The sequence below is a fragment of the Telmatherina bonti genome (genome assembly GCF_933228915.1).
Source record: "Telmatherina bonti genome assembly, chromosome: 9".
NCBI classification, from domain to species: Eukaryota; Metazoa; Chordata; class Actinopteri; order Atheriniformes; family Telmatherinidae; genus Telmatherina; species Telmatherina bonti.
Genome location: NC_136627.1, coordinates 25,216,333 through 25,233,558, shown reverse-complemented (window position 1 = coordinate 25,233,558; position 17,226 = coordinate 25,216,333). Strand labels below are relative to the sequence as shown.

The 17,226-nt window shown below is 39.3% G+C and overlaps 1 protein-coding gene across 1 annotated transcript in view; it reads left to right on the top strand.

The window, feature by feature from the left end:
- schip1 (schwannomin interacting protein 1) overlaps positions 1 to 17,226 on the top strand; it is a 217,629-nt gene that overhangs the window by 154,410 nt on the left and 45,993 nt on the right. The window lies entirely within an intron of this gene.

The following is a 17,226-nucleotide window of genomic DNA, read 5'->3' as shown; positions in this document are numbered from 1 at the left end:
AATACAGAGAGATCATCCTGTGTGTGGGCTAAGGTCATCCAGTATGTGTGAGCTGAACGGTTCTCTCTGTGTTGTGCCGCTTCAAATGCTTGGCTGACTATTCTTAGCACAGAGACACTGAAATAATATCCTCTGCTTACTGGGCTACAGCTACACCTGTCTGCACTGGGGTTAGCAAAGAAACACACACACAAAAAAAGCTTTTGACATATATGCTTAGAAACTGCTGTTTTTAGGCCATGTGGTTCATTATGATTCTTTTCATTGACTCTACTATGTTTATCTGTTGTCATGGTATTTTTCATCGTAGCTATTAGCCCCATTATTCCTCCTCAATTTAGCTCATGCCTATATTAATCTTCCCACGCATGCATGCATCTTTTGTAGCATCTATTTCTCTATTTATTCATCATCATTGTCCCCCTATGCCAGAGCAGGACAATAAATCAATGCCATATTAATAGTATAAAAAGGATACAGAGTATTTCTTGAGCTAGTTATAATAACAACAAGATGGATTTGATTGGTTGTCAATAAACTTTGCAGGCTCTTTTTACACTTGTTTTATACAAGTGTCTTTTGAGATCCAATCACATATGAACATTAAAAAATACTTAGTTTATTAGCTAGTAATAGTGAGTCTTTCACAGCTGTGTTTAGATGTGTGGCGTTCAGAAAGGTTTGCAACACTGATCACCACATCTTAAGATCTGTCTGACCCGGATCCTGTGCCTTTGCCTTGCTCCACGTGTTTGGTCTTTAAAACAATTATTTTTAATGTAGCTCATTCAGTGAAGTATTCCAGGCAGGTAAGCTGGATTTTAGAAAGAAACCACAAAGTTTGTGGTTTCAGACTTTTGTTCATATTCCCCTACAGGCAGGTCTGAACAGGAAATGGTAAAATTTCAAATCCTTCTTTTTGTTTATTTATCAGCAAAGATGGATACATACAGAACTTTTGAATGACACAAATCATTCATGTTTTTGTTTTTGTTTTCCTCTCTTAAAGAGAGCTTAGATCTGAGCTCATGCGATCACTAGAGATGTATGTACAGATGCAGGTCTAGGCTGATTCATTCAGCTCTGACTACTTCTGATCAGATCACCTGTCACTTGGTCTTAAGTCTGCTTTGAAAAATCCATACCTGACATGTGATGTCTATTGTTTGAACAGTGCAAAAAGAGAGGAAGTTGAAACCCAGCCAGCTTTCTCACATCCCGGAGCAGGCGATTTAATGTGTAAAGTTAGTGTGAATGCCAGATTGCTGTTTTCAGGAAGTTACAGAAATTGTGAGACATGTCCCACAGCAACACCTGATGCTGAGGCATGTGGAGAGGAGCTTTCCAAGGCTGTTTGACAATCCAGCCAACATACCAGTCCATCTGTCTTAATGCATTAAAGAAGTGATGCATTTATTTGATGGAATATTCACTATCTTAATAATTTCTTATAGATTTTTTGACCATCAGTATTAATGGACATTGCAAATTGCTATTAATCAGTTTTAAGTTTTGTTAAACACTGACTGTGGCCACATGCACAGTTAAGTCCATTTGAGTCTATACAAGCAGGAGTAAGTCAGCATCCAGCTGTATTATCTGGTTGTGTCGGACTAGTTTTGAAAGCTGCAATTTTGTTAAAAAAAAAAAAAAATTTAATTGGACTCTAGTATTTACATGATCAGATAATCATTTGTACTTTTTCTTTTTTTCCTTTTTGCAAAGTTTCTCTATCATGGTAGTAAGTGTTGCTTATAAAGCTTTTTGCTGTCCCTTTCTGTGATTTTTTTTCTCCACTTATCTTTTAACTTATCACCCATTCACTATTATATCCTTCACTTCATCCGTCTCTGCAGTCATTCTTGCAATAACCTTCATGCTCATTGTGCCGTGGTTCCGTTCCCTCATAGACCCATCTCTGCGCTCTTGTGTCTGCTATTTGCATTGAGCAGGAAACAGAGAAGCGATGACAGAGACGCTGCTGCAGACCAAATGAGTCTGTCTAACCGTGATCATATCAGAGGAAGTGGGGAACTTGTAGTCAGCATGTGACATGAGGACTGGCTTGAGCTGCCAGGCAAAACCAGTCAAGTGCAAAACTAATCTTCCAATGCATTTGTCTGAGAGCAGGAGTGACAGACAGAGGTGGTATAATTGTGCTCAGGATTGCCACAGCATTTTGTGTATCATGGTTATAGAGGCCAGATTTCACAGCCCATTTCTGCAGTGCTGTGCTGCTCTCTAAGCTGTTTTAAATTGCACAGACATGCTGATAATTGCATTAAAAAAAATAAGTCCTGCGTAGGTAGAGAATCATGTTTGTGTGTATGCAGGATTTAAAGCCTGTCTCTGTTTTATGAGCAATAAGCTGTTGTTTGTGATCCTCTGTGGATGCATAGATAATGCATGTCTTAGTCAGCAGACCGGTAGGTGTTTATTATTAAGCTCTGATCGGAGTAATTGACTGAAAAGAGGTGTACAAAAGAATAGAGGTGAATGATGAAGCTGTATTACCAAGTGTTGATCGAACACATCATATCTATGTCTATTTCAAATGATTTTACATTTTCACACCATCTGTAGGATGAAAATGTAATGCCTATAAGTCAATAAAAGTTATAACTGTGTTATAACTATGTATTGCATTAGCATTTCTTCTGTCCCTGTGCCCTTCTGACCAAAGCATCCAGGTAGTTAAAAATTTTAATGGGTTGGATCAGTTTAATAATGCCACCATAGTGAGGCTCGTCCGTCATGCCTTTATATGCAGCACTATAATGCTGACATGAATGCAGACTCAATGCAAATAGAACCATTTTCTCATTTTCTTCTCATGCCTGTTCATTTCTATTTGTACATAAGATTCTACTGTGATCCCCACTTACTGCTTTTCTTATTTTCCTTCAGCAACTATTTTCCTCATCTCCTGTCATACTTCTGCCTGTCTGTCTGTTTTAAGTGCTCCTCTTCCTACCTGGCATTTTCACCTTGTGCTGCAACTTGCTGGAGACATATTCCTCTTTTAATTCTAATGCATCTGACAAGGTCTCCTATGTGGACTTTTTTACATGCTTTTCCAAAAGCATATTACTGTATACACATGCATGTACACACACACATAGGCAAAGTGACTCTAGTGCTGCAGTCTCAGTCTTTGCTACTATGACAGCTCTGTCATGCCCATCTGGATGTTAGTTTAGATGAGCTGAACAAGATGGCAGAGCACACTACATCTCTCTGGTTCTCTTTGCTGTTGGTTTGAGTCACTGTGTGAATGTATGTGACAGTATGTGTGTGTGTGCTTATTTCATGTGTTGTGGGGACATGCATATGTTCATGCAGACTCAGCTTTTATATAGAGGCAAAATACAGGTCAGCACAAAAAGATTCCCCGAATTGTAGGGCAAAGATGTAGATTTAGGTCATTTTAGGTTTTGGTTTCATTTAAGGTGGATTAAGTTGGAAAACTTAAATCCAAACATGCAATCAGTTGCATTGTCCTGGCTGTGTAAACATGCAGCACACTCACACCCATAGCAAGACTTAAATCAGCCTAACATGCATATCTTTGGACTGTGGGAGGAAGCTGGAAGAGCACTTTGGCATAAACGGGGAAATTATGTTCAGGGTCCCCCCAGAAATCAACCTGTTCTTTGTTATGAAAAATAAAAAAAACATTTATATTAAATTGTGTATATGAATATATTGCACTGGATTTTATAAAGTATGGTTGTGGTATACTGGGAGCAATGTTGTTTTCCTAACTGTGTCTCAATTCAGGGTCTGCACACTTCAGAGTGTGCAGACTACATAGGCTACAGCAGGGCTGCACAAGTGCAGAGCTACAATCCTGCAACTTTTAGCTGCAACCCTTCTCCAACATACCTTAATCAAATGGCTGAATTCCCTTAAATGCATGTCACCCAACTCTACAGAGGCCGGGTAGCTGGCCATTCATTTGATTCAGAGTGTGAGATGCACCCGTGTTCCAAGAATATCAACACTTACCTTTCTGTGAGGTGGAATATTGAAGATGTTTGTAGAAATTAATGCAAAAAAGGGAAACTGAAAGTGTTAAAAATGACTTTGAAAGAATCCAGAAATACAACGGGATCATTATAGTTATAAAAGCTCCCCTTGGCAAAATAAATTTGTTCAGCAGAACACAGCAGCAAGGACTTTGAAAACCAATAGGTTTTTTACCATACATTTCTATTTTGTCAATCGCCGGCAGACTTTACTAAGAGTAACTGCATATGTACTTACAGGAGCACTTCTTAAGTTGATGTCATACAAAGATGACAAAAGTAGCAACAATTAGCATCAAGCTGAGGTCAGCAGTTCATCCTCTTGTCCTGTTCTTATCTTTTTCAAAACTACAACTACATTCATTTCATTGCAAGTTAAAAACATTTAGCTTTTCTTTAAAGGCAGCAACTGATTTACAAAAGAAAAACAACTAGATCTGAATGTTCCTTCTGTTTTTATTTGTTTGTACGTGTGTGTTGTATGTGATGGGTCATTTTCATCTCTCAGCCCAATTTCCCTTCAGGTTGCGCTCAATTAAGGTTGACATTTTTCGCCCGACTTCCTGTCCCAAGCGAGAGTATTTCAGACAAACAAATAAGTCACATAGCTATTTGTGTGAGAGTGTGTTTAAAAGTAATATATTTTAACTCGACTGCGTAAGTGAGGGCAGTTTTCTCCACATGTGTGTCCCCATTATCCTATACAGCAAACCTCATCCATTCCTAATTAGTGTGTGATCGATAGCTGGTTGTTGTGATGCGGTGCATGGGGAGCCATGTCAGAACAGGGGAACAGTGACATTTCAGTGAACGGGGATTACTTGACCTTATTGTTGTGATTAGAATTCAGCCCCAGCTCCCCACAGAGATGACCTCACCTTGCCCACGCTGCACCGGGATGCTGGAGGTTGTTCAAAACTCATTCTTCTCCTACCACCCCCATCCTCCTCCTCTCCTCTCCCCTCTCCTATGTCCTCTGCTGTTCACCAGCATATTTCTTTTCTAATGTTTTTTATTTCCCACTGTTGCTAAACTGTCATCTCAAGATTGTGTATCGCAAGATTTGTAACTTCTGTTGCAGAATTCGATTGGTTTGGGGGTGTGTTCGTGCTCAAGTGCTCAAATGTGTGCACACATACAATATATAAAGAGCCTAATACTTTTTTTGGAGGGGGGGGGGTGCACATAAAGCATTTTCTTTATGCATTTTTTTCCCATTTAGTATCTTTTTTTTCTTTCTCTTTTAAATAGTCTATGCATTTTGTTTCATCAGCAGAACGTTCGCACACAAACACACGCCACAGTTTACATGTTGTGTATTTTTTACCATCTCAGATTGGTTTCTTGTTGGTGAAAGAAAAAGCTTAGAAATTATAAAGGAGGAAAATGATGGAACTTTTACATAAAGTGTTGCATTTTAATTCTTCCTTTTCGTGTGACTCATAGAAACACAGAACTAAATTCCACATGTTGTTATTGTACTGAGTGAAAGCAGCAAAATAAGACAGACATGTGAAGGAATCAACAATCAGGACTAAAAGTATCTAAAGTAAAAGGTATAGTGAAGTAATAGGTACAGTGAACTGTGTCCTTTAGCAAATTATTTTTAAAAAATTAAGTATTGGTGCAGTATGTTACGCCCAAAGACTGCTGGGATTGGTTCCAGCTTCCCCGCAACCCTTCATTGGATTAAGTGGTCAGGATAATGAGTGAATAAATGAATAAATGAATGAATGAATGAATTGTGCAGTATGAACCGAGGTAAGTAATCAGTTAAAGTACCGCATATAACATTTACCACTACTTTAAAGGTGGAGTATGTAAGATTTTCAATATTTAAAAAAAGAATTAACTAAAAAATAACTACAATCATAATTAGATAGTTTTTTTTAAACATGTAGGTTCCAGTCTGTCCATATTTGGTGTGTTATTAAATTACAAGTTTAATTAATGACAAAGACCCTTCTTAAATGTTTGCCTACCAGTAAAAAACGTTATGTAAAAATATTTTCTTAACCGCTTAGTCCAATTAGAGGTAGCGGAAGCTGGAGCCTATCCCAGCAAACTTTGGGCAAGTGGGAGAGTTGTATTAAACATGACAATTTAGTATGTATAGTTTAGAGCATCTTAACAGACTTTTGATAACCATAGTATCAGAAAAAAAAATTACTACAGTTGTATATAATTCCTTCACTGAGAATCTTGTGTAACTTATTTAAATGCTATATCTGCTTCTTATTTTTGCAATTTGCTGTATGAAGTGTAAGTAATTGTTACACCTCAGAAACAAGTGGTTCATCACACACATAGAAAAAGATGCTTTCAGTGCACACTCTCCTTGGTCGTAAACCTAAGAACTGCCATTAGCTCAAGAGTGGTGTCAATCAAAAGCTAAGCATTTAGGTTCCATATTGATTACTGTGGTGTGAATAAGGCTTTGTGAAACAGGAATCATCACAGACAAATGTCCCCCCTTGAAAAATGATGTCTGACTGGTAATTCATTTTAAAGGATCATTTCTCTCGGCAGTTTTTTGTATGTGGAAATGCTGACTTTGTAACAAAGCTAAGATAACTAAGCGCCTAAAATCATTAGTTCACCAGTTGATTTTTACTTTCCTGAGGTCTGTTGCTGAAGAGTGGCAGCTCATGAGGTGTCTGGCTCTCATATCTGGGTTACAGCCCCTAGTGGCATGTGGGGGCGTATAATGGAGCCCTGGTAGCAGGTGAAGGTAGAGAATTGTGGATTAAGTAGCGCTGTTTTGGTGCTGCTGGAGGAGAGGGAGTCAGCTGTTAATGGGAGAAATGCAAACCTGTCACACCTGTTTGAAGTCAGCTGAGCTTATCAGACTTTTCCCAGCTCAGAGAACAGAGGCAGCCTGTCAATAAGGAGAGGAGAGGAGAGGAGAGGAGAGGAGAGGAGAGGAGAGGAGAGGAGAGGAGAGGAGAGGAGAGGAGAGGAGAGGAGATCATTAATTATGACATAAACATGCAGGATTTGGGGAAGGGATGATAGCATAATGGTTACAGTAGTTAGAGAGGAGGACAGCTGTGGAGCAATGGCAGCAAAAATGGAGATGGAGTGGTGGAGTGTTGGATAGCACCAGGGGAGCATTTCGGTGTAAGAATTCCTCTGTAGCCTCCTGCTGCTGTCAGCTAAGTGATAACATGCATGAGCAAACCTTGGGTGAAAGACGATGGGGAGATGAGGAGAGAGAGAGGATAGGGGAAAGCAGGACAAAATTGACAGATTCAAAGGAGCAAAGTGGTCTGAAAGCCTCCCACATCCTCCCTCCCTCCTTGCCAATCCCTTTCTCCTCACATGGGGGCCTGCTAAGGACGTTAGTGTCCATTAAAATTGCAGCATGTTTACATAAAACGAACACAGTCTTGGGCTGGCTTTACCTCCTACCTCCTCTCATCCTCCTACATAACAAGCACACAAATGCAGCTTTTATTTTCTTATTAATACCTTCAAGAGTAGATTTACATACAGTTTAAAACCTTCATTATCAACTTAAGCAACATTATATTGACCTTTCCAGTGACTCTTTTTTTAATTAAAGCAGTTAGAAGTGCTGCATGAGGTACACGCATCTGTATGACTTCCTAGCACAAAGCTGCAAAGTCATGCCATGCATGCGAGAAAACACACTGTCCATTTATCAGCTGTTATTTTGGTGCGCTTTCCCCTTGTTAAGCTGTTGAATGATCCAACACACTTGACTGCAAGGTCCATTTACTGTCTGATTCTTTTTTGTCAGGGTGGTTTTCTCAATATTCTGCTGATGGTGCCCACCTCTCTGTTTGCCACTGAGCTGTGTGCTTGATGCCCTGATGCCTATTTACCCTCCCAGCCTCTTCAGTCTCCTCTCTGAAGGCGCATAGAGCATCAGTGATAGTAGAGAGTGCCCAGAGGAAACAGATAAGAGAGATGGTGAATGAAATTCAAAAGAGTAGAAGGAGAAAGGATCAGGGAATGGAAGATAAAATAAGAAACCTGAGTGTCTCACTCACTGAAAGGCCCTGATAAATGAGGAATGTGACAAATGAAAAGGAGCACATGAGTAGTTATAAAAAGGGTTCTCATGATAGTGATGAGCCTCCCTTCTGGTGTAGTTTGTTCCAAAATGGCTAAGATTGTGCTTTCGGCAGTACCTCTGACAGGATATGTGTCTCTGCTGAAGTGGCTGGTTGCCATTATAGCACAATGTGGTTCAGGTCGGATTGCCCCCCTGCATATTACGATTTGTCTCAGGAGACAATGTTCAGACCCTTAGTGTGTTTTTCTGTAGGTGCATTGAATTAATCTGGTCCACCATCTTTATTTTCACAAATACGAACTTGTGTTTTTGAAAAGGAGACCTGTGATCACCTACTTTGTCAGTCCAGCTTTTTAACAAAGCTTAAACCACCTGAGTTTACTGACATTTCCTCCAGTCTCCTCAGAATGACTATTAGTGTCAGATACCAAACCACAAATTCATACAAGGTCTGACAACCTCTTCACTGATTCTTCCATCGTACATACACCGGAGTGGTGGATTAGTTCTAATCATTATTTAAGCCTCTTGAAAAGGAGGACCATTATGATTTCAATTGTAATAATCTGATCCCATTTCTTTAGCTGTGGTCTCAATTACTACCTCTCAATTACATCAAGCTAATCTTGTAATGTGGCTTCTGTCGACACTAAAATGGAGTGTGAATGTGTAGTAATGAAATGACCATTTACGTTTTCAGCCTGACATGACAAAGAAAGAGATTGTGGGCATTGCCCCTAAAGACTTAGTAAATCCTGATAGAATGATTAATTGTAAAATGTTAAAAATAGAAAGTAATTCAAGTCTACAGTTTTCATGTAGTAAAATGGATTAAAAGATAAAAACTAAAAAAATAATGGACCATGCAATAACTAGAGGAACATTATGTTAGATTTTATTTTAAATAATTGTTTATTTTGTTTTTCCTTTATTTTAGTGTTAGTTCATTTATTTTTTTTAATTGTTTTATTATTCATTTTGCCAAATCTACTAATGTAGGACTTAGTTTTATATCAGGATAAGTGAAACATCATTCTCACCACAACGAGTGCTAAACGTACTCAGAGAGCAAACACATCCACCAGACTATAGTAATCTTTTTGGGGGCATTATTTTGGGTAAGATTTGGGTCGCTAAGATTTAATCACTTCTTCCCTATTCTGTTTTTGAGATTCCCTATAAAAATGAATTAAGATCCATCCATAACTTTTTAACAGAACATGACCTCCTCATTGGCAGAGGAAAAGATAAGCATCCATTGGAGGGATTTAAATGCATTTCTAATGCTGCGTTTGGTGAAAAGGAGCACAGAGGAGAAAATGACTTTGTGCACATGGTTAGGTAATCCATTATTTTTCTCATTTAAATGTTTTTGGTACAAAGAAAATAGCTGGATATCCGCTCAAAGAAAAGAAAAAGTCATTAAAATCCATGAATCCATGGTTTCATTCAAACTACTTGCAGTGGAAAATGTTAACAAAGTCAGGTAGGGCATGTTGTTAAAGAATGATTTCAGGAGTAACATTGTCCAAATCAGATCAGAATTCCCATCGTCGTTGGACAAGTACAAGATTAAATTTAAATGCAAGCTGCAGAAAGGTTTGCTTCTGTCTACAGGAAACTATTAAGATGCTTTCACAACACACAAAAAAAAAAAAAACTTCAGAAATTAACGTACAGTAAAATATCAAAGTAAACATGCCACGCAGCAAAGGGTTTGTTGTGAAAGCTACAGCAAGATTTGCCACAAGCTGATAGAGGAACATTTGCCTGTCTGACTCATTGGGAAACTAACTTTTATTTCCCGTAACTACTTTGGTAAACAAAGATTGTAGTCGCTGAAGAGAACGATAACAACACTAAATGTAAAGACTGTTCCTGATTAGACCACATGTATCTGAGTCAAATTAAATATACAAAGATATGGAAAGTCTGTTCAGTTTATCATTAGCAGCTTGCAGAGAGGCAATTAACACTAACACGGGTTGCTCTCTGAGGAATCTTTTCACATCATTTTAAATGCAATACTTGCATTTAATCTTAATTTTTGCCATTTAGTATAAAAATAATAACAGACTGATTTATCCATTTATCTAAATAAATATTGTTGGAATAATGTGGGAATCTACGCTTTTATAAATCTTCCAAAGCAACAGCTCATGCTAAATGACAGGTAGTACCTCACACAGCAGACTTACACAAAATCATCCCAGTTGCTAAAGTGAAACTTAAAGAAAAAAAATGCTTTAAACAAAATTCCTTTAAAAAATCTGTGCAAGTTCTGTTATGTTTCATCTTTTCTTTGAAGCACTATCAAAGCACTAAGCACTATTGAAGCACTAAGCAAGATATTGTGCTCCACAGGACCTTCAGATGCCACTTTATTAGTTAAGGAAAAGTGCAGATTAGGGTTGACTTGTTTGAAAAAAAAAAAACTAAAAGCTCTGACAATCTCATGCAGCATCATTAAATCCAATATTACAAAATAGAAAGTATATCATAAACCTGACAATAAATGACAGACAACCAAAACTAACTGCAAAAAGATGACCAGGGGAAAGGGCTATTAATCGTAGAGGTCACAGAGAGGCCAACGTATCTGTAAAGCTCCACAGCTCAGATTGGAGAGTCTGTCTTTAGGATTCTCGTGATGTGAAGAGCAAGCATTAACAAACCCTTCTGTGGCTCTCCTCATGTCATCAGCTTCTGGAAAATCAAATACCGCATGAGGCACAGCATGAAGATGACTTCCAACTGATAGTCAGGATGTAGCATCGGTGCTACATCCAGATGACATATAGCAGCTCACCAATGCAGAAAGTTGCAGGTGTTTGTATATCAAACAATGTGGGAAATTGGAAAAAACAATTAGATTTCTCAAAAGTAAACATAACACTATGTGCTTTGCAACTGTTGTGGATGAGTTTTGTACCAGTAATATTACCTAAATATGTTCAAGAAGGAAGCAGTTGTTTTAACCTTAGCAAGGCCGTCATCATTTTAGGTTTTACCAAATGGAAAAGAACAACAACAGTTTTCTTTGTGGTCAGTGTTGCCAAGTATTTCAGCCTCAGGTAGCTAAATGCCAAAGTTCCCACAAGAGTGAAGATGAAATCACACCGATGCTGCTCCGTCTTTCTACCTTGCCTTTTCTACAATGATGAGTTATGAGGCTATGTCTTACTCTGGTGCAGCAGTAACTCACAACTGACAGTTCAGGAGAGATCAATAGTTGATTTAGGTAGTGTGCCACCGCCTGCAGGGTCTCTCCGGGTCTATAGGCACACAGCCTGCCAAGAGGCACACACATCTTTTATACTTCTGTTACTGTAATGATCTGTGCACCATCAACTCAGCTTTAAGATGGAGCTGCCACTCCATCCCTGTCACAGCCGATCAGTTTTCAGTGGGCGATTGACCTTAGAAACACTTAGGTAGCCTGGCTGATAACGTGACCGCCTCTGAAGTCAAACTGTGAAGTTTACAGGTGGTTGTACAGACGCTTGTCTGGTGATGTGTGCTGTTTTTGACTAAAGGATACAGTACATATTACAGATGTGTGAATGTATGAAACATTTACTGCAAAAGTACTGAAAAGTTTCTGACTGTCACATCACTAAACAACTCGTTTCCTTTTTTCTGTCAGTCCTTCCTGCTTTAATTTGGTCCTTAAATCAACTCCTGCTGCTGCTCTTCTCTCTTCTTCCCCAATCTCGGGGTGTTAAGTTGTTTATGAGAGGAGGTGGAGAACAGCAGGTGCAAGCCTGCACAAAACACCACAGAAATGATCCAATTTGGTGTGGGCAGTAAATTGTTTGGACATCTGCGCACTGCATGGCGTGGAGATGAGCACAGGGCAGGGCGGATGCATATCTCCTTCTGCCTGTGCTGCTGACAGGGCACAGAAACAGCCATGGATGGTTGCCAGACAAGCGTCCTGATGCGCTCTTGGGTCTCATCTCGATGTCAGACCATTGAATTTTCCTGAAATCTTTGCCTACACTTCAGAAGGAGAGAAGAGGCGGTTAATACGGTGTGGGGGAAATATAAAGCAGACTGAGAGGAGTATGACCGTCGCAATTGAACTTCCTTGTGATTCATCCTGGAACAGCACACGGTCTTCAGCATGAATCTTTCCCCAACCCCACAGGACGCCTCACCAGGCTGAGCTAATTGAACAGATTACAAACCTTTGCTTCTTTTCCCTCTAATTAGTGTGTCGTGAATTTAGTGGGTCTGGAGCAAGTCTCGTTCTTCCGCTTTTGCAGACGATTAAGATCTTCTACTACAACAGTGACTGTGGTCATAACTTCATTAATGACTTGGCTGACTTTTCCAACTCTGTTGGTGCCAGCTCCTCCAGGGAAGTTGGGTCTGAAATAAGCTTCCCTACAGTGACAAGATTTCTGACATTTTTCTTAAAGCCTTCGCAGCGACTCGCTGAAAAGGCACCTTGCTTTTATGTTTTATGCAATGTAGAGTTTAGATTATTCTAAAACATTCTAGTTTAGAAAAATCTTGCATGTCGCTACGAACATCCCACATTTGTCATGATTCCTGTCGCTTACACAAGCATGGGTCGGATTTCTGTTGTGATTGTCAACATTACAACCTCTTCAGTGCTGTAATTTTCTTCCTCTTCCTTCCCAGTTATTACTCCTATTCATCACATTTATAAATGTTTATTCTCCCACCCAGACTTCCTTTATGGATGTGGCCATTTGTACATGCTCTGCTCTTTTTTTTTTATAATTGCTAGTTTGGATTTAAAGCTTTGTGATGACTGCTAAGCTGTGAGAAACAGTCTATCGCTGAGTGATCCATTTAGTCTCCATAAACCAAGCTAGATTAAACAAATTTGTTGGTTCAAGTGTGTTCTCATTGGTAAAGAAGCTGCACACACACTTTGAACACATTACACTGCAGACTGGAACCTGACGTGCTTCCCATTTCAATGGATTTAATAGCGGTTAGTGCTTGTACACATATTGGACAAGATGTTCTTACAATTCATTTCACACTTCGTTAGCAAGTGAAATTGTTGTTCGGATATGCAGTATGGAAAGGAAGATCAATATATTACAGGCAGGTATTAGAAGTACAGTTAGATAAAGGAATTGCTATTTGACAGATTGCGGAAACAGTCAAAAAAAGTGAGACACCGAGGTGGGTGGTGGGGTGGCGTAGCACGTGAATAGACCCAAATGTACATACTAAAACATTCATGTAGTTTCCTGCGAACAATGGGCATGCTGCCCTTTGTTCCACCAGTCTTGCCTCACCCAGCGATCTGAATGGAGTAAATCATCATTGTGTTTGAGATTGATGACCATTCTTAATGGTTTGGCCACCCATTCTATTTAAGACTGCAGGTCAGTCAGCCAGTTAAAGATCCGACCTCTATTGTTGCCATCTGACATCTCTATTCATCTTGACACGGTCTGCATCCTGCTGTTGCCGTCTCAAAGCACAAACGGCTTTCTGAGGAAAAGCTCACATCCACACAGTATTGACATAATGATGGCGGGTATTTTGCATTAAATCTTTTAGCATTTGTGCTTTAGCTCTCTAAGTGTAATGTTGATGACTCACCGCAACACTGGATTTTCATACGACTTCTGCATTAATATGATAATATACTGTGATTTTTCAGATATTTTATTCAGTGGATTTGCAGGAAAATGGGATTTTTTTTATATTTTATTATTTAAATTATGCTGTTTGGAGTTGAGAAGTTTCCAAAACAGTATTTCTCTGAAGTAGACTCGAGCATGTAACTCACTCATGTGCAATGTAAGACACAAATGCCAGAAAGCATTTATCAATATTTCTCAAGTGAAAAATGGTCAGATCTTCACTTAATTAAAGCAAAACACACCACTTGTATAGATAGATAGATAGATAGATAGATAGATGGATGGATGGATGGATGGATGGATGGATGGATGGATGGATGGATGGATGGATGGATGGATGGATAGATAGATAGATAGATAGATAGATAGATAGATAGATAGATAGATAGATAGATAGATAGATAGATAGATAGATAGATAGATAGATAGATAGATTATTTACCTGAACAGACCCCTATAGTGTGATCTGTAAAAACAAAAATTAAGAAACTTTAAATTAGCATATTTTAGGATCTGTGTTGTCTTCAGTATCAACCGTCTAAACCTGGAAATACAAGCAGTCCAAGTTCAACACAGTATCATAGTATGGGATAATTAGTCACCATGGAGCAAGTATGGGGGTTTATATTGGCAACAATGTGGCCAAATTTACTACAAAGTCTATTTTTATATGTATTAAACATAACTGACAAGCAAACCTCTACATTATACAAACCTGAATATTAAAATTTGTAAGATTTGTAGGCAAATTAAGTCTTCAAACAGGGTTGGGGAGTATGTTCAGCCTTCTGATGTGCAGGAGATCGATATATGTATGACAGTTGCTTCCTGAAAAATGAACTATTAACCCCTTTTTTGAATGCACATCACCAAACAATAGAGAGCAAAAAGATTTTACCCTCAAAATGCTGGAATAACCGATAAAAGTCTTTATATTAAGTAGCAGATCAAATAGATTTTTAAAAGTAGGACAAGTCTTAGAAGGCTTGTAGTGAAGTAGTAAGACTTCTTTCACAACAGACAGGACGGGATCTGCTTTATCTAAAGAAGATTTGACACCGTGAGAAAACTACGATGTTGGGTCTCTTGTCTGGTCTCCTTTGGCCGTGCGTCTTTTATAACAAGGCAGGACATGTCTCCTCCGCAGGTCTGCCCTTGTACCACAGTCGTGTTTGTGACGCTTCATTTTCGGTCGTGTAGTTCAGCCCGTCTTATTTTGAGGTGAACTCAGTCTCTTAGTCCCTGAAAGGAGCGAGTGAGAGAGAAAAAGTGAGAGGGAGATTCTCCAAGGTCACTTTTGGTGTCTCTCCTGTGGAGCTGGCGAGTTCCTGACAAGCCAGAGACAGGTTCAATTTCTCACTGACTGTCGGGAGCGGCCTGTTTTTTAAACGCCTGTGAGACAGATATAAGCAGAGGAAGATGTTTCCTGACTTTTCAGTATTATCTGAGGGGCACTCTTTTTCTCCAGCCTTATCTCTCTGTCAGTAATGGGCCTTCAGTGATTCCTGCCAGATACCTGCTATGGATGGACTGTTAAGCAGGCAGACAGAGCAAAGCTTTCCAAGATACTGTAGATGTAGAATGGGCTGTTTTTCCACATGTCTCTGCCCCACAGTGATTGGTAAACTCAGCTGAATGGCAGTTTGACAGCTACCGCTCCTTTTCTTAGTGAAGAAGGGAAAAAGAAGGGAGTGATTGATCTGAGTTACCGAAGGCGTTGCATATTGAACTTTCTTTGACCACCTCTTCAATCAAAAGTGCAGTACAAAGTCATCATCTTCTTTCAGGTGTGATGAAGATACACGCGAGAGAGTTGAGGCGACAGATCGTGGATATCTTTATCCGGCCCTCTTGGCTCGAAGCATGTTGCTGCTTCTGGTTTGTTTTTGTTTTTTTTAGAACAATCCACTGAGGGGAAGGGTGTCATGTCAGAACTCTTTTGAGTCCTTGATGCAAAAGAGAAATGGAAACTTCAAAGACAACAAACTGTGTGCATGCAGGGTGAGTGCAGGAGTGACCTAAACAATATTAGCCTCCTGTTGACAAATTAATGATGAGTTAATTGCCTAGTGAGCATGTGAACTTACACTAAATTATCTCCAAAAATCCCCAGAAGTAGATTATCGCACTGAAAGGCTTTCAGTTAACTCTACAACTCCTTGCTTTACTTGACTATCACAGCTGTTTGGAGGACTGGGGAGGAGTGGAAGGACTGATAAGACAGTTGAAAGCAATGACGGGGAATAGAGTGGTAGCAACAGACAGGACTCCCGCTGTCCCCGTCTTTGGGGTCTCAGCTACTGCTGTCCCTACAGCAGTGAATGGAGATGCTTGGCCAGAGGCCTTTGAAGTTAATACATGGATGAACTCTTTTGTGCTGCTATTATACATCCAGTGTTGCATATCTGAAGACAGCTACCATCTTTCAAACAACTGCACATCCAGGCGGCGCCCAGTCGGCCAAGCAGGGTGAAGAAAGTTCTGAATCGCTGCAGGATCCTCTGCAACGTTACCACAACACAACAAAGTGCTTTTGTCATTTGAAATATTTACTTTGCCACTCGAGGCGTGCTGCTCCACTTCTTAAAACACTTGTTAAGCAAATGCTTTGGACAGTGCTGAAGTTTGGTTTATGGCTGAAATTTTAACTTGATCTCCATTTTGGTGAATGCAAATAAGCAGCAGCAGCAAGAACAAAGCGAATGCAACATGAAGAGATCGTGTCATGTTCATATTCACTCCTCTTCACTGCATCTCCATCTGTGTATGTGTGCTTGTGTGTCATCGCATATATCAGATTAAGCTATTTCAATTGAAGCAAGCAAATTAAATGCAAAAATGGATTAGTAAACACAGAAAAATGAGTAACTTCTGATATAATCACATGAATGATGTGTAGCACATTAACAACTGTGGTTGTTTACTTAAATAATTGAATACAGTTCAATATGAAATGGCCCACACATTCTCATTGTTCTGTCCTTTCGTGTTTTTGTCTGTGTCGTCTGGTTTGTTTGGGACCCATTTGGCTGTATTATTTCTGTCATTGTGAGCCACATGTTTCAGTCGGTGACGGGTCTGGAATGTAATCCAGTCAGATCCACACCCAGATTTGACAACAGAACTTCTGTAACAAAGTCTAGTTACTCAGATGACCCATACGTTCCCTAAAAAATGACACCTGGATTGCTGGATATGGCATTTTAGCTTGTATGTATCATTCATTAATAGAGCCTGGACAGAAAGGCAAATCACCAATATGTAATGCTGTAATTCACCCCCATGTCATCACAGATTATGTTTCTTTTTTGTATTTGAGATAATAATAAGTTGGATGATCAATCTTCTCTTAGAACTGTAGGATGTAGTAGGATTTTTGTGATATTTCCAAAAGAATTTAACATAATACTGAGGCAAACCACCACAAGAGCTCTGGTTCTGAGTGATGCAAAATTCTGGATGTTTTCCATGCTTTTTTTTTTTTTTTTTAACCTGTTGGAGTTTTAACATGAATTTATAG